Below are 21878 nucleotides of genomic sequence, written 5' to 3'. Positions count from 1 at the left end.
AGTTCGAATTAGTGTTAGAATTGTTATGTGGAGAAAGTTTACTAAAGGAAACTCCGAGCCACAGGGAGAAAAATATTTCTATAACTTACCATAAACTGGCATTCCAAAAATTGGAAAAATGTAAAAAAAAATCGCTGGCTTCAGAAAAATAGATGTTTTCTTTTGTAAAAGAACCATCCATACAGTTACTCATTCCATGAGCAAACCTCTTCATGCCTACCACCCTTGTTAACATACTGTTAGCCATCCTAGAGAACCCAAAGGTATTCAGAGGTCACCAAATAGAATTCTGAACACAAAAAGGGAGCAATCTGGATAGATGACAAAAATAATGCAAGAGCACAAATTCTCTCTCTCTCTCTCTCTCTCTCTCTCTCTCTCTCTCTCTCCCTCCCTCCCTTCCTCCCTCTCCCTCTCTCTCTCTCTCTCTCTCTCTCTCTCTCTCTCTCTCTCAACCCATTCAACAATTTTTATTTTTATTATCAGTCACATGCTTCATAGGAAAAAATGTAGGGAAAAGGTCAAGACTAAAAAAGAAATATATATCCAAACAAATAAAAAACGAGTTGGTGTTCATCTTTCTATTTACTCATGTAAACAGGGCTCTCTCCACAGGACCTGCAGCAGCTACATTTGTCAGGCGGATGCCTCTCTGCAGCTGCCACCCTGAGCCAATGTTGCACAGCTCCCAGGGCATCAGGACCTCAGGGCTTCTTGCAGGGGGAGTTTTTGCATTGGCTTCTACAGGACTGGTACATGTGCAGGAGCCACTGGAACCCTCTGGGAGCAGAAGCAGTGTCTGAAATCAGAAAACAGTTGCATCCAGATGTACTATGACTTGGAGACATGGCAGAAAGGACTCACAGGTTTTGGGGGACTTGAAATCTACAATGCTTATGTTTGCAAATGTAAAAATTACAGCCTGAAGTATCATGCCAATTGCCCAAGGTTCTCAGTCTCAAGAACCACCTGATTTCAACAAATGAGCCCTGACCCTGTAACTGGCAATAAGATGTCTAGAGTAGAATAATGAAACAGTGTTTGCGCCTTCCACCCAAGCTGCTCACAGCGCAGTGGGAGTGATCCCTTCACCCTAGTCGGCGGACAGAACAGTGCATGAATAAAGTCACAGGGTGAGTGTCAAAACCCAGAAAGCAAAAAGTAGAAAAGCCTTCCAGGGGCCATCTGAGATGGACCTTGAAAACATGACACGGTCAGGGAAAGAAGAACCAACCGGGGAGGAGGAAGGACACTGGGCCCCCAGGCTTCCTGCATTCGCATCAGTTGGCCTGCTATTGAAATAGCTCTGGTCTGCGTTCATGAGCTTGATGGTTTTGTCTGTACAAGGTTGTGGCTTTAGGTCAGAAAATGTTGCTGAAATAGTGAAAACATCTCAAAGAGAGGGAAGACCACCTTAAAGATGCTGCCTGCTGATCACAGGAGGGAGAGTTAGAACTAATGGATATAAACACCAGCAGGAAGCCCACATGTGTAAACTTCCCATCAACAGAGCTACTGGCCTTCCTTGGATCGCCCAGTGCGCTTTTCAATTACAGATAGGTAGAAAACAGGAAATATTTTGGAAAAGTACATGAATTCGAGAACATGTGTTCCCATAATGTTTCAGAGTAATTTGAGTCTTTGATTTTTGTCTGGACTCTGTAATCGCTTATCCGGGCTCTGAGTTAGAAGCATTGACTTCTTAGAAAGGCCTGTCACTGTGGAGAACAGGCCCTACCACCTGAAGGGAATATAAGAACCCAGGTCTCTGGTACAAGGACAGAGGAAAAGCTCTCTCAGCAGACTAGCTTCAGAATAGATCATTTAAATGATCACAAGGGTCAAAAAGGCACAGACAAACTAGGTGTCAGAGCAAAGGCAGGAATTCAGCTTCACTGGTAATGTCAACAGAGTCAGCCCAACATCCCAATCTCCAGCCTCATTTTCTCTATCCGCTGGAAATAACAGAAATTATTAGTTGAAAAAATCTATTAGAAATGCCAGCTCTTCCACAGAAAGTTATGAGTAGATCATTGGATTTTAGATCATTGGATTTTAAACTATTTTTTCATAAGGGAACATTTCCATAAAATGAAGTCTGGGATGGCTACCCAATACATACACAGATGAAAGGGAGGTGTGTCTTTATAAGTTGAAACGTGTGACATTTCCTCACATAGTATCGGAAGCAATCCTGACTGTGGCTGCAGCAGTTGCATCGTTGAATTATAATCTATCACATATCTGTGAAGTAAACATTTCTCACTAGGTGGGTGTTTTCTCTTTAGAGTTTAATTTTTATTAGTGCAAGCTCACCAACTCAGATCAGAGCTATTTCAATAGCAGGCCGACTGATGCGAGTACAGGAAGCCTGGGGGCCCAGTGTCCTTCCTCCCCGGTTGGTTCTTTTTTCCCTGACCTTCTCTGTCATGTTTTCAAGGTCCATCTCAGATGGCCCCTGGAAGGTGTTTCCTTTTTTTGTTCTCTGGCCTTTGATACTCAATTTATGACTTTACCCATGCACTAATCTTTAGACCTAGGTTGGTCTCAAACTCAAGGCAATTCTTCTGTCTCAGCCTCCTAAGTGATGAGATTGCATGCATGAACCCAGCCTTAGTTTTTAAAATAACAAAATAAATCCCATCAAATGTTTGTGGTCCAAGGATGAACCCAACTAAGATTGCTAGCAATAGGGGAGAGGGTGCCTGAACTGGCCTTCTCCTGTATTCAGATTGGTGACTATCCTAATTGTCATCATAGAACCTTTGCCCAGTAACTAATGGAAACAGATGCAGAGATCTACAGCCAAGCACTAGATGAGCTCCAGAAACCCAATTAAAGAGAGGGAGGGAGAAAGGACCATATGAACAAGGAGGATAAAGATCATGATGGGTAAACCCACAGAGACAGCTGACCTGAGCTCTAGACTGACCAATAGGGAGCCTGTATGGGGCCAACCTAGACCTTCAGCATGTGGGTGACAGTTGTGTGGTTTAGTCTGTCTGTGGGGCCCCCAGCAGTGGGACCAGAATCTGTCCCTGATAAATGAGCTGGCTTTTTGAAACCTATTCTGGGTGGTGGGATGCCTAGCTCAGCCTTGATGCAGCAGGGAGGAGGTCGGTCCTGCCTCAACTTGATATGCCATGCTTTGTTGACTCCCATGGAAGGCCTTACCCTTTCTGAGGAGTGAATGGAGAGGGGGATTGAAAGGAGGTGGGGGAGAGAACAGGAGGAGAGGAGGGATGGGAAACTCTGGTTGATATGTAAAATAAATTTTTAAAATTAACAAAGAAGAAAATAAGAAAAGATAAAAATAATTGGGCATAAAAAATGTGTGTGGTCCTCTAACATACTTCTGTGGTCTCTCTGGTTTCTAGATAAAAAATTGCTGGATAAGTGTTGCTCTGCAGTCCCTTCTGAGTCTGCTACCAGATGATTTAAAAAGAAACAAGAGAGAAAGAAAGAAAGAAAGAAAGAAAGAAAGAAAGAAAGCTGTCAACAACACAGACCAATTGCAGTTCTCCCACAAGAAGTAAGATGTCTTCTTTTGAGTTTCCCAGCAGAACCTTTGTCTCATATCAAAATCTATTACTGTGAGGAATCTTAATTTGGTTTCTTTTTTCACAAGCTTTGTGACCAAAATATTGTAATATCTTTGATGTCATGAAACTCATACTACGAACTTTGGCTTAGACACTTAATATAAATCTGTGTGTTTCCAGAAGCATCAGGAAAGAAGGGAGAGAAAAAGGAAGGGATGGAGGGAAGAAGGCAGGGAGAAAGGGAAAGATAGAGCAAATAATAATAGTTTGTATGAGGAACTAAAGATTCAGAAAACTCAGGAATTTTTGCATGGTGAGGATTGAACCAAGGGCCTTGCAAACACTAGCAAGTACTCTACTACTGAGCGATACCCCCAGCAGTCATTTTAAAAATATCTAGTATTTTTTATTTATTCTCTGGGAGTTTCAGGTATACATGCAATGCATTTTGGTCACATGATTCCCATTTTCCCCAGAACCCTTTTGTAGGCAGAAGTTACTGTTCCACAGCACCCTTTAATATGTTCCCTTCCCAACTTAATATCCTCTTCTTTTTCTGGTTTTAAACAACATACTGAGTTCAATTGGCGCTGCCTGGTATACACGCAGTGCGAGCATCCACTTGCACTTGGGCAACCTACCGGTGGCCACATCATCAACTAGAAGAAGGAGGAAGAAGAGGAGGAGAAGATACCACTACTCAACTTTACCCAGCAGCTATCAACTGCCAGTAGCTCCCCTGTAAGGAGTGAGGTTTTGTGAAGGCAGGGTTTAAATGAGTGCACCAGACCCAAGATAAATGATAATTATGTATTTATTATGTATTTATTAGGGAAGCACTTACACAGATAAGAGTAAATAACCACCTCAGTTATTTACTATTTAGCTATCTTGCCACCTCTAACATATACTTTAATTAGCTTACAAAACAGTGAGATTCAGCTTTTTAAGACATCGTTTGGGATGGCTAATCTTGGTTTCAAGTTGTTTGCATCCAGAATCAACTAAAACACATGCTCCTGGGGCACTCCTATGAGGGATTTTCTTGATCAAATCATTTGAAGAAGGAAGACCCATCTTAAATGTGGGCTACGTCTTCTGGAGGCAACCTAAATAAAGGACATGAATAAAATGCTTTTTGCCTGATTGCCTTTACTTTCTCTGGTAAATTCATCTATCCTGTTGCTGTTGCATCCCTTTACTGATATTATAACTGAGTTCTTTGGGCTTGTAATGTAGACTGAAGACCAGCAGCTCTCCAGGAATTCTGCAGTCCTTCAGCACCAGAACTAAACTTCGGAGGCATTCAGCATCAGGGACGAGCGAGCATCCATCTTACCAATTCTGTCCTTTAGAGAAGCCAGCTCTCTAACAAAAGTCACCTCATTTCCCCTTCTTGCTAATATTTCTTGACCCCATTTCCAACTAAGCTTTTAACCCACAGTATTTTGCCTCCTTTTGTATCACATGTGCTCCTCTATAGTCTCCCCCATTAAGGTTCCTTCCCTTTCCCCTCCCATTGGCCTTTTCTGCCTTTCTGTCCCTAAGATGCTGGAAGTCGAACATACAAATCTAAAACTTCAAAATTGGGAGCCACATACGACAGAGATCATGTGGCATTTGTCTTTCTGAGTTACCCTACTAGCTTTATGTATTTTTTTTTTTACAAATTTCGTGATTGAATGTTTTCTTTACAGTTGTATAGAATTCCATTGTGTATATGTATCACATTCTCATCAATTGACAGACACATAGACTTGTTCCATTTCCTGGCTATTGTGACTAAAGCAGCAACAAACATGGATATTCAAGTGGCTCTGTAGTAGAATGTGGAGTTGGTTGGCGATATGCCCAGGAGTGGCATAACTGGGTCATATGGTAGTTCTAGCTTTAGTTTTACAGGAAACCGCCACACTGATTTACACGGTGAATGTACCAATTTATACCTCCCCCAACAGTGGGTAAGAGTTTCCCTTTCCCCACAGACTCACCAGTGTTTGTTGTCCTTTATTTTCTTAATAATAATCACTCTGACTGTGGTGAAGCTCAAGGTAGTTTTAATTTGTACTCCCTACTGACCAATGACATTAAACACTTTACAAACATTTACTAGGCTTATGTTTATTCCTTTGAGAATTTTCTGTTTGGGTTCATAGCTCATTTTTGATTGGGTTATTTGTTTTCTTGATATTTGATCTCTTGATCTAGATACTAATGTACTACCAGATGCTATAGCTGGCAAAGATTTTATTATATTCCATACACAGCTTCACTTGATTGGTAGCTTCTTTTGTTGTACACAGGTCTGTTAGCTTCATGAGATCCCAGTTGTTGGTTATTGGCCTGATTTCCAGAACATTAGGAGAACAATTGAGAAAGTGTGTGTGCATGTGCTCGTGCTGGAGCAATGAATAGATCATGAAGTACACTTCCTTCTGTTTCCTGTACCAGCTTCAGATTTTAGATCTTAAGTTGAGGTCCTCAATCTGTTTAGGGCTGATTTTTGTGAAGGGTGAGATGTAGGATCTGGCTCCATTCTTCCATATATATACATCTAGCATACTGTTTTGTTTTTGTTTTTAGTGTCTTTGTCTAATATGTAGTTTAATGGCTTTGCATGGTCTATGTATTCCATTGATCTGTATTTGTTTTTGTGCCACTACCATGCTAATTTTAATTAGTAAGGTTCTTAGTGTAACTTGAAATCAAGTGTGTTGATACGTTAAAGTATTTGTTTTGCTCAGAATTGCTTTGGTTATCCTGAGATCTTTTGTGTTTCTGCATGAATTTTAAGTTTTTTGTTTTTGTTTTTGTTTTTTTACTTATATGAAGAATACCACTGGGACTTTTTTTAGTATGCATTGAATCTGTAGACTGATTTGGTAGGATGGGCAATTTCATGGTATTTATCCCATCAATTCGTGAGTATGGGAAAAAGTTCCATCTTTCTCAATTTCCTTCTTCAATATTTTAAAGTTTTAATTATAGAAGTCTTTCATATCTTTGGTTAAGGTTATTTAAAAAAAATTAGGCTGCTGTATGCTTGTCATTGGCACAACAGACTGATCTCCATGTGTTAATTTTGTATCTGACCACTTTGCTGAAAGTGTTCACTAGTTCTAGGAGTATTCTAGTCTCTAGGGTCACTTTTGTACAGTCATATCATCTGCCAATGCTCTAATTTTCTCCTTTCTTATTTGTATCCTTTTTAATTGTGTCTCTTGTCTTATTGCCCCATTTAAGACTTCCAGTATTATATTGAGTAAGCATGGAGCCTATGGACACCCTTGATTTTAGGATAAATGCTAACCCCCTTTAGTATAATGTTGGCTATAATTTATCATATATAGCCTTTATTATGTTGTGATGTGTTCTTTCTATTCTCAACTTTTAAAGAACTTTTAACATAAAAAGATGTTAGATTTCATAAAGTCTTTGTGTGTGTGTGTGTGTGTGTGTGTGTGTGTGTGTGTGTGTGTGTATGAGATGACTATGTGATTTCTGTCCTTGAGACATTTTGTAGCTTATAATATACACAAACTTATGTATATTGAAACTCCTTGCATCATTGGAATAAAGCCAACTTCATTATGATGAATGATCTTTTTCTATGTGTTTTCAAGTTTGGTTTGCAAGTATATTGTAAAAAAATTTTACATCCATGTTTATCAGGGAACTTACTCTGTAATTTTCTTTTTTGTTATTGCATCTTTGTCTTGTTTGGGTATCAGATTAATAATAGCTTCATAAGGAATTTGGTGATGGATGGACAGTGGTGGTGCATGCCTTTAATTCCAGCACTCAGGGAGGCAGAGACAGGCAGATCTCTCTCTATGAGTTTAAGGCCAGCCTTGTCTACAGAGGTAGTTTCAGGTCAGCCAGATATATATACAGAAATACTCTGTCTCAAAAAACAAAAACAACAAAACAAACAAACAAAAAAGGAAGAATTTGGTGATGGTCCCCCTCTTTCTATCTTATGGAATAGTGAAGGAAGCATTGGTGTTTGCTATCCTCCTCTTTCTATCTTATGGACTGTGCATGTGTGGAAGTCAGAGAACAGCTTGTGGGAGTCAGTTCTTTCCTTCTACCATGTGGATTCTGGGGATTGAACTCATCTCAGCCAAGCTTAATGGAAAGTGCCTTTACCTACTAAGGCACCATGCAGGCCACATTTTTGGGTCTTTTCTCTCAAAATCTATTCATTGATTTTGCTAAAAGTTTGTCTTTTCAGGGAACCAACTCTTCTTAACATTTTAATTTTATTTTATGCATATGGGTGTTGTGCCTGTGTGTATGTCTATGCACTACTTTTGTGCCTGGTACCTGTGAAGAATAGATGAAGGCATTGGGTTCCCTGGAATTGGAGTTACCCATGGCTGTGAAACACTGTGTGGGTGCTGGGAATAGAGCCTAGATCCTCTGCAACAGCAGCAAGTTCTCTTAACAGCTGATCTGTCTCTCTAGCCCCCTTCTCCAGTATTTCTATCTCTTCGTTAAATTCCTGTTTTATATCATCCATTGTTTTCCTGTTTGTTTGCATCTTTGAATACAGCTATAGTCATCATCATGAGTTCTCTGCCTGAGATTTCATATAAGTCATTCTCACTAGATGCCATGACTATAGGGTTAAGACATTATATCATCTTGGTTTTTCATGCTTCTCATCTTCCTGCATTGGTGTTATCTTTTTGATTGCTATGTCCTTTCAGCTGAAATATTTGCTGAGATGGGATATCGGCGAGAGAATGATGGAGATGTCCTTCTGAATGTTGTGAATATATGTTTCTCTTATTGGGTGGTGACTAGATGTTGATTGGCCATTAGCCAGGCAGGAAGTATAGGCAGGGATACCAAAGTAGGAGAATTCTGGAAAGGGGAAAGGCAGAAAAAGAGTTGAGAGGGAGATGCCATGTAGTCGCCGAAGGGGTAACATAACAGAGAATTACAGGTAAGCCACAGCCTCATAGCAATACAAAGCTTAATAGAAGTGGGTTAATAATTAAGAGAGAGCTAGCAAATAAGAAGCCTGAGCCATTGGCCAAACAGTTTATAATCAATATAAGCCACTGTGTGTTTATTTGGAACTAAGTGGCTTCGGGACTAGGCAGGACCGAAACTTCCATCTATATGAGGCATATATAAATCTCTGGGTCTTTTGTTTGTCATGTTACAAGAGAAAGAACAGACATGAAAATAAATGTACATATGAGATGTGGCTGGAATATATAGTAAAGAATGTCTCGTAGTGAACTGCATAGAGAAACATAGACAGCCATCTGATAAACCGACTGAGTAATATGCAAACAAAAGCAAAACCATGATGAGACATAGGAAAGTGTGTGTAAGGCTCCTGAGTGGTGGAACTGGAAGCCACACCCATGCATGATTGTGATTGGTCAGATTCCAACCTTCTGGTTAGACAAGCAGGTTGTTTGGAATCATCTAAGAGGCTTCTCTCCTGCACATTAATTGCCACTGCCCCCAAAAAGACTTCTTCTCCCTAATGGTCTTTTGGGTTAATATCAGAGTTCTTTATCGTGGGTAGAGCTAGATGGGTGTAGAGAAACCCACAAGCAGCAAGAAGAAGGTAGCTGAGAAGTTCAAGGGGGTCACCAGTTGTTGAGGACCGTGATACTCAAGGTTTGAGTAGAAATGCTGGGAGGTGACTGAGAGTTCAGAGAGCAGCAAGGAAGAAGCTACTAAAAGCCAAAGCTATGGAAGACAGCAATAAATAATCCCAGTAATCCCTGGAATGCAAGAGACAGCAGAGAAATGGGGACTAGAGAGATGCAGCAAAGAAGCAAAGGTGGACTGGGCATGGTGCCATTTACTTGTAACTCCAGTTTTGGAGACACAGGCAGGAAGATCAGAGTTCCATACCAGTATAAGCTTTATATTAAGCTTCTGTCACAGACAGTGGTGGCACATGCTTTCAGTCCCAGCACTCGGGAGGTAGAGACAGGCGGATCTCTGTGAGTTCGAAGCCAGCCTGGTCTACTGAACAAGTTCCAGGGCAGCCTCCAAAGCTACAGAAAAACCTTGCCTCAAAAAACTGAAACAAAAAAAAATCTATCTAAAACAGACAACAAACAAACAAACAAACAGAGCTGGGGGTGGCTTAGTGAATGAAGTGTTAACCGCATAAGCATAAGGAGACCTGATTTCAGACCTTGGGGAATGGGTGTGCTGAAGGAGAGAAGCAGAAACAAGGAGATGTTCAGAATTCGTTGGCCAAGGGGTCTGGCAGAAATGCCAAGTTCTAAGTTCAGAAAGAGAGACCCTGCTTCAATAACAGGGTGGAGAGTGACAGAGGAAGATACCAGACACCAGCCTCTGGCCTTTGCATGTCCAGGCACAGGTACAGTCAGGCAGGCATACACACATACATACACACACACACACTCACACACACACACTCACACACACACACACACACAGCAGCTAAAGACAGGCTGACTGAGAGCTCCACTCAGCAGAGTCGTTCCAGAAAACCAACCAGTGTTAAAGCACTGAGGATCAAGAGACACACACTGGGTGCTGGCACTTCAGGCCCCATGCAATAAGTGACCAGCTTTGAAAAGTTGTAGGCATAAGCTTCTTGTTCTCTAAGTTTCAAACAGTATCTCTGGATTTGGAAAGCATAGTTTGATATTTTCCAGAACTGAGGGCTAGCAGAACTATGGGAGACTGCCATTTGCCTAGCTGTAATTTCTCTCCACATAGAACAACAGAACCTCAGCCAGCTGTTCCTGACACTGCAAGTTCTGCCATGTTAATTTCAATGTTTCCAAGGAACATCTTTTGCTTTGCTGCTGATGGCCAAATAAAAAGCGTATTGATTGAAGGACTCAGGAATTTGCCAAATGAAAACTTGTGGGATTTTAATCATCCTGTATGTAATGTGCAGGGTTTCCAATCAGCAGATACTTTCAATAAAACCCTCCACTTCTTCAAATGATGTACACCTCATTAACACAAAAGCCCTATGACTATCATGGTCAGTTCTTCTGCAGAGACCCCTATATGAAGGAGTATGTTTGAATTTTCCCAAATATTCAAATTATATATGTATTCATAAGGCACGCCTGAACAGTCTTGGTATTGAATGCAGAAGGGACACTGTGGTTTCAAATATAAAGAATAGAATTTAAAACTAATCCTCTTAGCTTCCATGGGTAAGCTCTTGTCCATATTTGATGCTGCTTTCTTTTTTACTTACTCAGCACATAGCTATGGGGTTAAGCAGAGGATACCTTTTCATCTGTGTGGGTTTGGAGACACAGTTGTCTGTACAAAGTTCAGAGCCCTCTGCCAACCCAATAAGCTTTGGCTCTGCAGAACAGATATATGCCTCAATCTACTTCGTAAACTCTGTTCTGTGATACTGATCACTCTCATGTTAGCAACTGATCATAAAGGGAATCTGATACAGTCTTGTCTCCTGGAGTGGGCTCTGTACTTATGACTGAAAACCACATCTAACTGAACAACCGAGTCTCTAGTGGAGAGACTTGAGCCTCTGACTGTTTGAAGGAGATGTTTTTAATCTTACGATAAAGCCAGCTAGTCCATACGTCTCTGTGCATGATGGCAGCATGGGGGATATGTTATGATAAAAATCCCAATTATGCTGTTACCATCTGTTGATAGCATGTGCTTGTGGACACGTTGCCAGGAAATATTGAGAACAAAGGAGGGGAGGCCCTCATTCCAGAGACACAGATCTCGGCTCCCACTGGGGTTCACTGGTTTAGTTACAGATGTGTTGGGGCCCTCGGGGGCCAACCCCACACAGGCTGAGGCTTTGGGAAGGAAAAGACTCACCAAGGCATGTTTAAGAAAATGGACCCAGTGGAAAGTAATGTTTCTAATCACAAAGCAACAAAAATAAAATTAAAATGTGGGGGGAGGAGAGAGAGAGAGAGATCAATTAGCTTCCAGTTTATGTATGTATGAAACTAGAGACTGACTTACTATAAGGTTGTTTTTAAAATGCCAAGATTTGACAAGACTGGTGGTGATATGTCTGCAATCTCAGTACTTGGAAATCAGAGACAAGAGGATCAAGAGGTTGAGGGCAGCCTGGAATACCTACAAACAAATAAACAAAACTCTAACAAACAAAACAAAAAAATTCCTTAGAGAAAAAGCATATACAGGTCTGTGTGTGTGTGTGTGTGTGTGTGTGTGTGTGTGTGTGTGTGTTTTTGAGAGAGTCTCAGTTGTAGCCCATGGCAGCTTAAATTTTATTTTTGAACATAGCCTAGACTCAAACTCATAGAAATCCCCCTGTCTCAGTTTTCCAGGTACTGGGATTAAAAGCCTAAACCACCATGTCTAACTACATGCCCTGTCCTGATTCAATTTTTATAAGAAGGATAAAAGTTTAACTTTGATTAATTTAATATGGACCTTATCATATCCAGGGATTTTCCCCTCAAGATGCTTGAGAATGACCATAATGAACTCAATGCAGTTGTAAAAAGGAGCAATGACTTTCCAGGGACCATCAGAGTCCACACAGCAAGTGGTGAAATACTGCCTCCACCTCTCACTAAACTGGAAATAGAGGCATCTACTCACAAACACTCTATTACAGCTTTCAGATAGATCTTCTACTTATTTGTTTAATCTGTGTAGTTCAGGTCAATTTGAAACTCACTCTCTAGCCAAGGGTGGCCACAAACTTGTGGCATTCTACCTTATCCTTCTGGGTGCTGGGATTGCAGGCATAAGCCAGTGTGCCTGATTTAATGTTTGTTTATTCTAGAACATGATTCTGGAACAGAGACATGCCTGGAGGGTACATGTATTACATATGTGCTTTTAAGTCCACTTATAGACTGTTTCCCTAAGGCTTTTTCATAGATCCCTTGGGTGATTTATCTCACCTTCCTCCTGCTTCTCTGGATTGCTTTCCTTTCCCACTAAGCAACACCCCCCCCCCCCCGCGCGCGCGCGCGCACCCATTTTCCCCTTCCCTACTTCATAGCTTCTGTGTTCTACTATCTCCCTCTCTAGGGCCCCTACCATTGTTTCATTCTTCTTTCCTGGCTTCAAAGGTAGGATCCACAAAAAAGAGAGAACATGCAGCACTTGCTTTCTAGGTCTGGGTTACATCACGCAGTATATTTTCCAGTTCCCTTCATATACCTGCAAATTTCATGATTTCATTTTTCTTTATAACTGATATATATACTGAATTTACATTTTCAGTTCATCAGTTGAAGGACATTTAGGTTGTTTCCATCTTCTAGCTATTGTATATATAACAGCAATGAACATCGTTGAGCAAGTATTTGGGGTAGGATACTGAGTTCTTTGGACACATGGCAAGGGGTCATGTGGTAGATCTGCTTTTAGCATTTTTAGAATCTTATACCTGTTTTCCATAGTGTTTGCAATCCCACCAACAGTGAATAAGGGTTCCTCTTTCCTCATGTCCTCACCAGAATGTGTCGTCAGTTGTTTTTTGGATCTTGGCCATTCTGACTTGGGTGAGATCATATCTCAAAGTCACATCAATTTGTATTTCGATCATTGTTCAGGATGTTGAACACATTTAAAGGTATTTTTAGTCATTTTTATTTCTTCTATAGTGATCTCTGTTCAGATCCATGCCCCCCTTTTTGATTTGTTTTCTAAGATCTTTGCTTTTTGAGTTGCCCCCAACCCCCGATATTAATCTCCTGTTAGATGATTCTCTCCCACTCTGTGGGCTTCCTCTTCATTCAATTGCTCCATTTGCTGTAAGAAGCCTTTGAGCTGGGTGTGATTGTGTGAAGGCAAGGGGGTAATGATTTCACCTGACCCAAGATAAATGATAAATGGGTGTTTATTGGGGAACACTTACACAGATAATAATAAAGAACATGAGGAACGTTTCTCTGTCCTTCTGATTGGATCCACTGACCCAAGAAAAAAAAGCCCACTCGAGAAAGAGACCACACCTCATGCCTCCCTCTTTCTGCTTCCATCCACCAGAAGCCATGCCCAAAGGAGTGTGGCCACTGTCAACAGGTTCACAGGCAAGATGCTGCTACAATTCCCCTTTTAGTCTAAAGAAGAAGGGGTTTTTTCAGATTTTTTTATTTGAATTAGAAACAAGATTGATTTACATGACAATCCCAGTTCCCTTCTCCCTCCCATCCTCCCCTACCACCCCCCCAACTAAAACCCTACCTATCACATATCCTTTCTTCTATTCTTCCCCTGACTCAAACTTTCTGCTCCCTCATGACCTCTGCATCCTTCCTCTTCTTACCTTCTCATTCTCGTAGCTCCCTCCCCCCTCTTCCCATGCTCTCAATTTGCTCAGGGGATCATGACCCTTTCCCCTTCTCCAGGGGACCATGTATGTCTCTCTTAGGGTCCTCCTTGTTTACTAGCTTAAAGAAAGTTGTTTTTTTTTGTTTTTTTGTTTTTTTCGGCGGGGGGGGGGGGGGGAGGAGAGAGTTTCTCTGTGGCTTTGGAGGCTGTCCTGGAACTAGCTCTTGTAGACCAGGCTGGTCTCAAACTCACAGAGATCCACCTAGCCTCTGCCTCCCGAGTGCTGGGATTAAAAGCGTGTGCCACCAACGCCCGGCAAAGAAAAAGGTCTTAAGCCTGATGCAAAAACCATATACAAAGATAGCAAATGTTAAGTATATTCCAGGAAAAGGAAAGGTAAACATACACAAATTAAAACCTACTACCAGCGAGAGCAACATTGAACAATAGATACATACTACAGCAGTGCACATACCCAGCTAAATTGTAGCACTGGGGAAGCAGAGGCAGGAGGATATCTGTGAGTTTGAGGCCAGCCTGGTCTGCCTGTGAATTCCAAGACAGCCAGAGCTGCATAGTAAGATCCTGTCTAGCAAAACAACAACAACAAAAACATTTTAGTTTTATGAGGTTTCATTTGTCAATTGTTGATCTAATCCCTGAGGAAATGGAGTCCTATTCAAAAAGTCCTTTCTTGTTCATTTTCTCTCTAAACTGCTTGAGTTCTTTGATAATGTTTATAATTCTTTTAAATTCTGTGCCCTGGGATTCATCTAAGTAATTCTCACTAGAGAGCATTTCTATAGGATTAGTGAGTTTTGAAGGGATGTCTTACCTTGACTTACCTTGTTGGTGGTATTATGGTGTTGCCCAAATGTGGATTTTTTTTTTTGTTATCATGTATCTGATGTGAATCTAGCCTGCCTCTGTTGAGTGAAAGTTTGGTTTTGCTGTTGTTCAAGGTTGGTTGATTTCAGATCAAGTTTGGAGAGCTTCTACTTTGTTATATATTTCACATGGAAAACATTTTGGGAATCTATATATTGGCTAACCTTTTTTTGTCTGTTTGTGACAGGGTGTTACTGTGTAGTTCTGGCTGTAACTCACAATGTAGATCAGGCTGGCCTCAAACTCAGAGATCCTTCTGTTGGAATTAAAGCAATATGCCACCACACTTGCTGTGGCTGATCTCTCCCCACCCTTCTTTTCCTTTTACAAACTATCCTGATTATACTTTCCCCTCTACTCCTCCAGTCCCACCCCGCTTTCCCTTCCCTCCAGATCCACTTCCTTTCTGTCTCTTATTAGAAAAGAACATGCTTCTAAGAGATAACAAACAAATATGACAAAATAAAATATAATAAGATGAAGCAAAAACTATCATATGTAAGTTGGACATGGCAACCCAACAGGAGGAAAACAGTCCCAAGAGCAGGCATAAGAGTCAGAGACCCACTTGCCCAATAAAAATACTAAGTTAAGAGCTATAGTACATTGTGCAGAGGACCTGGTGCAGGCCCCTGTAGGCTCTGCGCTTGCTGTTTCAGTCTCTGGGAGCTCCTATGTACCTTGCTTAGTTGATTCAGAGGGACTTGTTTTCCATCCCCTCTGGCTCTTACAATCTCTCCTCCTGCTCTTGCAATGAATTCCCTAAGCTCTGATCAGGAGGGATTTGAGAGAGACCTCCAATTTAAACTCTGTCTTTGATTAATGTCTGACTGTGGATCTCTGCATATGTTCCCATCTGCTGCTGGGGGCAGCCTCTCTGATGATGACTGGATAAGGCCCTAATCTATGAGTATAGCAGAATATCATTAGGAGTCATTTTTATTGATTTTTTTCCCTTATTGTTTAGACCAGCAGTGTCTGGTTTTACCCTGGATTTCTGGGTTATCTAGTCTCTGGCTCTTGGTTACCCAAGTAATGTTGGGTGTGGGATCCGTCCTGCAGAGTGGGCCTTAGACCAAGTCAGACTTTAGTTGCCTTCTCCCACATGCTCTATGCTACAATAGCCCTAGCATATTTTGTAGGCAGAATACATTGTAGGTCAAAGGCTTTATGGCTGGATTGGTATCCCCTTTTCTCTTTCGGTAGCCTACAGGGTATGTTTCCACACCAAAAAGACTACAATGTAGGGGAGAGGGCTCCACGTAAGCACCAGCTCCACTTCTCCATGTTTGATGAGTTGTGTGGGTATTGTCCTCGCCAATGGAACCTTGCTGTCAGTTTGCAGCGAGCAGCATTTGTCTTAGCAACAGCCTGGATTGTTTGGGAATTTTCATGGCATCCCCCCACCTTGTTGCTGGTCAACAACTCAGCAACTCGAATGCACCCTAGTCCCACCACTAGAAGCCTCACCTGGCTACAAGAGATGGCCAGTTAAAATTCTATACCGTCCATTACTAGGAGTCTCCATTAGGATCACCTTCAGAGATTCCAGGAAGTTTCCACTACATTAGATTTCCACACCACTCCCCAGTGCTCCCCCAGTTCTATCAACACCCTCCCCAGTCTGCCCATAAATTCTATTATATTCCCTCCTCCCAGAGAGATCCCTGCATTCCCCAGACCCTTCTTCTTTACTTGACCTCTATGGGTCTATGGACTGTAGCTTGGTTATCATTTTCTTCATGGCTAATATCCCTTTATAAGTGAATACATACCACATTTACATTTCTGGGTCTGGGTTACCTCACTCAGGATGAGTTTTTCTAGTTCCACCCATTTGCCTGCAAATTTCATAATGCCATTTTTAATTGTTTTAATTAATTTGTATTTAAATAAAAAACAATCTTATTTTACATATCAATCCCAGTTCCTTCTCCCTCCCATCCTCCAATTCCCCCAACCAGCACCCCATCCCACCCCCTATCCACTCCCCAGGGAGGGCGAGGCCTCCCATGGGGGATCATTAAAGTCTGTCACATCATTTGGATAGGACCTAGGCCCTCCCCCATATATTTAGGCTAAGAGAGTATCCCTCCACGGGGAATGGGCTCCCAAAGCCCATTCATGCCACTGCCAGAGGCCCCATAGACTGCCCAGGCCCCCCAGCTGACAACCACATTCAGGGGGCCTGATTTGGTCTTATGCTGGTTCCCCAGCTGTCAGTCTGGGGTCCAAGAGCTCCCACTTGCTCAGGTCAGCTGCTTCTGTGGGTTTCTCCAGCCTGGTTTTGACCCCTTTGTTCATCACTCCTCCCACTCTACAACTGGATTCCAGGAGTTCGGCTCAGTGTTTAGTTGTGGGTCTCTGCTTCTGCTTCCATCAGCTACTAGATGAAGGCTCTATGATGGCATTTAATGTAGTCATCATTCTCACTATAGGTGAGAATTTAAGGTAGCCTCACCACTATTGCTTAGATTCTTAATTGGGGTCATCCTTGTGGAACCCTGGAGATTTCCTTAGTGCCAGATTTCTTGTTAAGCCTATAATGGCTGCCCCTATTAAGATATCTCTTTCCTTGCTCTCCTTCTCTGTTCTTCCCCCAACTAGACCTTCCTGACCCTTCATGTTCTCCTTCCTTCTCCCCTTCTTCCCTCCTCTTTCTCCTACCTCTCTCCCCCTCCCCCATGTTCTCAATTTACTCAACAGATCTTGTCCCTTTCTCCTTCTTGGGGGGTGGGGGGCTGGGGTGGTCCATGTATGTCTCTTTTAGGGTCCTCCTTGATTCCTAGCTTCTCTGGGGTTGTGGATTGAAATCTGGTTATCCTTTACCTCTATGTCTAATATCCACTTATGAGTGAATGCATACCATGTTTTTATTTAAAAAAATAATCATTGCATTAGTTTCTTTTGTTATTATCTATGCCTTTAAATTATAAGATAGAACCAACCTCACCAATACCATAATCCCTTTGTGCTGTCTTATATTCCTTCTTGTATGTATCAAAACTCTTACTGAACAATGAGTTCTGGGTTGCAAAAGAGGATTTACTTTTGGACCTGTCTAACCTGCCTTTGTCCACCAGCTTAACAAAAACATATACAAGTGCTATCATTTTTTCAAACAGTTGAATACTACTCCATTGTGTAAATTTACCCTATTTTCTTTATTCATTCTTCTATTGACAGACATCTATTTGTTTCTAGTTTCTGGTTATTATGAACAAAGCCATAATAAACATGGTTGACAAGTTTCCTTGTAGTAGGATGGAGTATCCTTTGGGTATATGCCCAAGAGAGGAATGGTTTGGTCTTGTGGTAAGTCAATTCCTAACTTTCTGATGAACTATCATATTGATTCCCAGAGTGACTGTACACTTCTACCAGCAATGGAGGAGTGTTTCCCTTGTTCCACATCCTCTCCAGCATAGGCTGTCACTTTTTTATTGACCTTAACCATTCTGACAGGTATAAGATGGAATCTCAAAGTAGCTTTGATTTGCAGTACCCTGATGGCTAAGGATGTTGAACATCTCTTGAAGTATTTCTTAGCCATTTGAGCTTCCTCTATTAAGAATTCTTTGCTTGGATTTGTACCCCATTTTTAATTGGATAGTTTGTTTTTCAATACCTAGTTTCTTTATATATTTTGGATATTAGTCCTCTACAGAGATGGAATTGGTAAAAATCTTTTCCCATTCTGTGGGCTGACACTTTGTCAAATTGACTGTGTCCTTCGCCTTACAGAAGCTTTTAAGTTTCATGAGCTTTCCTGTATTAATTGTTGATCTTAGTGCCTACGATATTGGTCTTCAGTTCAGAAACTCCTCTCCTGTGTCAATTCGTTCAAGGCTATTCCCCACTTTTTCTGGTATCAGTGTATCTGCTTTTACATTGAGGTCTTTGATTCACTTGGACTTGAGTTTTGTTCGGGGTGATAAATATAGATCCATTTGCATTCTTCTACATGCAGACATCTATTTTGACCAGCACCATTTGTTGAAGATGCTATTTTTCCAGTGTGTATTTCTGCTTTCTTTATCAAAAATCAATTATTCGTATGTGCGTGAATTTATGTCTGGGTCTTCAATTTGATTCCATTGATCAATGTGTCTGTTTTAATGCCAATACCATGTGTTTTTTATTACTATAGCTCTGCAGTACAACTTGAAATCCAGGAATGGTAGGACATCCTGCAGTTTTTTATTGCTCAGGATTGTTTTAGGTATATCCTGATTTTTGTTGTTTTTGTTGTTGTTGTTGTTCCATATGAAGTTGAGAATTATCCTTTCAAGGTCTGTAAATAATTGTGTTGGAATTTTGATGGGAATTGCATTGACTCTGTAGATTGCTTTTGGTAGGATGACCATTTTTGCTATTTTAATCCTACTGATCCATGAGCATGGGAGATCTTTCCATCTTCTGATAGTTTTTCTTCAGTTACTTTCTTCAAGAACTTAAAGCTTTTATCATACAATTCTTTTACTTACTTGATTATATTCCCCCCCCAAGATGTTGTATATTATTTGGGGCTATTGTAAATGTTGTTGTTTCCATGATTTCTTTCTCAGTCCATTTGTCATATGTATATAGGAGGGCTACCGATACTATTTTTTAGTTAATCTTGTATCCAGCCAGTTCACTGGAGGTGTTTATCAGCTGTAGAAGTTCTCCAGTGAAATTTTTAGGGTCACTATGTATACTATAATATTAGCTACAAATAATGATGCTTTTAATTCTTCCTTTCCAGTTTGCATTTCCTTGATCTCCTTCAGTTGTCTCACTGCTCTAGCTAAAACCTCAAGTACTATATTGAGTAGATATGGAGAGAGTGGACAACCTTGTCTTGTTTCTGATTTTAGTGAAATTGCTTTGAGTTTCTTTCCATTTAATTTGACATTGGCTGTAGACTTTGTGTAAACCTGCTTTATTACATTTAGGAATGTCCCTTGTATCCTTAATCTCTTCAGGACTTTTATCATGAAGAGATATTAGTGTAATGATAAAAAAATGTCTCCTGGTGAATGATTAGATAGAAAAAGGTGTAAAGTTTAAAGCTTAAGATTTGAGGATCTAAGAAATGGTTTAGGGTCTAAGAAGGTGTTTCAAGGTGTATAAATGCAAGTTATAAAGGTCTGAGTATGTGAAAGCTTAAACTGTGACAAGAAAGCGACTTAAAGTGTGTAAATACAAGTTATCACAGTGTATAAATGCAAGTTATAAAGGTTTAAGGATGAAAAAAATCAAAGTAAGAACCTTTTGTGCCCTGCCATTGAGCAAACAGACTTACTAACAACTGAGTTAGTGCAAGAGGTTTATTGAGGGAGTGGGAGAGTGAAAGAGCAAAAGGCTGTATCAGAGTAGGGGCATGAGAGAGGCAGACAGACAGACAGACAGACAGACTAGAAAAGAAACAAGAGGAAGAAGAGAGGCTAGAAAAACAAGAGAGGTAAGAGAGGAGCAAGAGGCAAGAGAGCGAGCTATGCCAAGAAGGTACTTTTAGGGGGTGCACATATTGCATAGCAAATGGAAAGGAACCTGGTGATAGATGATGATGTAACTTCTTCAGCAGCAGAGGTAGGCTATTGCCACAGTGGAAACTAACTGTAGGATTTTGTCAACGGCCTTTTCTGCATCCAATGAGATGATCATGTGCTTTTTTTCTTTCAGTTTGTTTATATGGTAAATTACATTGACTGATTTTCATGGATTGAACCATCCCTGCATCTCTAGGATGAATGGTAGATGATATTTTGATGTGTTCTTAGATTCAATTTGCAAGTGTTTTTATTGGGTATTTTTGCATCTATGTTCATAAGGTAAATTGTGCTATAATTCTTTTTCTTTGTTGAGTCTTTATGTGGTTTGGGTATCAGGGTATCTGTGGCCTCATGAAATTAATTAGGCAGTATTCCTTCCATTTATATTTTGTGAAATAATTTAAGGAGTATTAACACTAACTCTTCTCAGAAAGTTTGGTAGAATTCTCCACTAAAACCATCTGGTCCTGGGTTTTTGGGGGGTTGGGAGAGTTTTAATGACTGCTTCTATTTCCTCAGGGATTATAGGTATATTGTTTATCTGATCTTGATTTAATTTAGGTTAGTGATACCTATCTAGAACACTATCCATTTCTTTTAGATTTTCCAATTTGGTGGAGTACAGGCTTCTAAAGTATGTCCCCATGACTCTCTTGATTTCCTGAGTGTCTTTTGCTATGACTTCTTTTCATTTCTGATTTGTTAATTTGAATATCCTCTCTCTGCCTTTTACTTAGTTTGGATAAGAGTTTGCCTATCTTGTTGATTTTCTCAAAGAACCAACTCATCATGTCATCGAGTCTTTGTATTGTTCTCTTTGTTTCTAGTTTATTGGTTTTGGTCCTCAGTTTGATTATTTTTTACTCTGTATTCCTCTTGAGTGTGTTTACTTCTTTTTGTTGTAAGGTGGCTCTTAACCTGCTGAAACCCTTTAATAAATGTTGTGGTGACCCCCCAGCATAAAATTATTATCACTGTTGCTTCATAACTGTAATTTGCTACTGTTATGAATCATAGTAAATATCTGATATGAGGTCCCTGTGAAAAGGTTGTTGTGGCCCTCAGGTGGAGAATCATTGTTCTGGAGCTCTCAGGTGTGCTGTTAAGTTGCTCCTATGAGATCGCTCCAATTTTTGTGTAGGCACTTCTTGCAATCAACTTTCCTCTTAGCAGTGCTTTCATTGTTTTCCATAAGTTTTAGCATTCATTTTCATCAAATTCTAGAAGATCTTTAATTTTTTCTTAATTTCTGTCTTGACCCATTTTTGTTCAATAGAGAGTTGTTCATTTTTCAGAAATTTGTGAGATTTTTGTTGTTTCTGTTGTTGACCTCCAGCTTTAATTCATGGTGGTATGAGAGGATTCGGGGAGTTATTTCAATTTCCTTGTATCTGTTGAGATTTATCTAGTGTCTGGGTATATTGTCAATTTTGTACAAAATTCCTTGAGGTGTAGAGAAGAAGGTATATTCTTTTGTGTTTGGGTTAAATGTTCTGTAAATATCTGTTAGGTCAATTTGAATTATAATGTCTGCTAGCTCCAGTTTTTGTTTAGTTGTTGTCTAGATGACCTGTCCCGTGGTGAAATTGGGGTATTGAAGTCTCCCACTATCAGTGTGTGAGGCTCAATATGTGATTTA

General features: G+C 40.6%; 1 non-coding gene across 1 annotated transcript; it reads right to left on the bottom strand.

Moving 5' to 3' along the window:
* Positions 1-17682: 17682 nt before the first annotated feature.
* On the bottom strand, positions 17683-17810 carry LOC113832910. The gene has a single exon (XR_003480404.1). It is a non-coding gene; the product is annotated as a small nucleolar RNA SNORA40 (small nucleolar RNA).
* Positions 17811-21878: the final 4068 nt, after the last annotated feature.

Source organism: Cricetulus griseus (assembly GCF_003668045.3).
Source record: "Cricetulus griseus strain 17A/GY chromosome 1 unlocalized genomic scaffold, alternate assembly CriGri-PICRH-1.0 chr1_0, whole genome shotgun sequence".
Classification (NCBI taxonomy): domain Eukaryota; kingdom Metazoa; phylum Chordata; class Mammalia; order Rodentia; family Cricetidae; genus Cricetulus; species Cricetulus griseus.
Note: the sequence above shows the minus strand (reverse complement) of the source record. Positions and strands in the feature narration are given on the sequence as shown.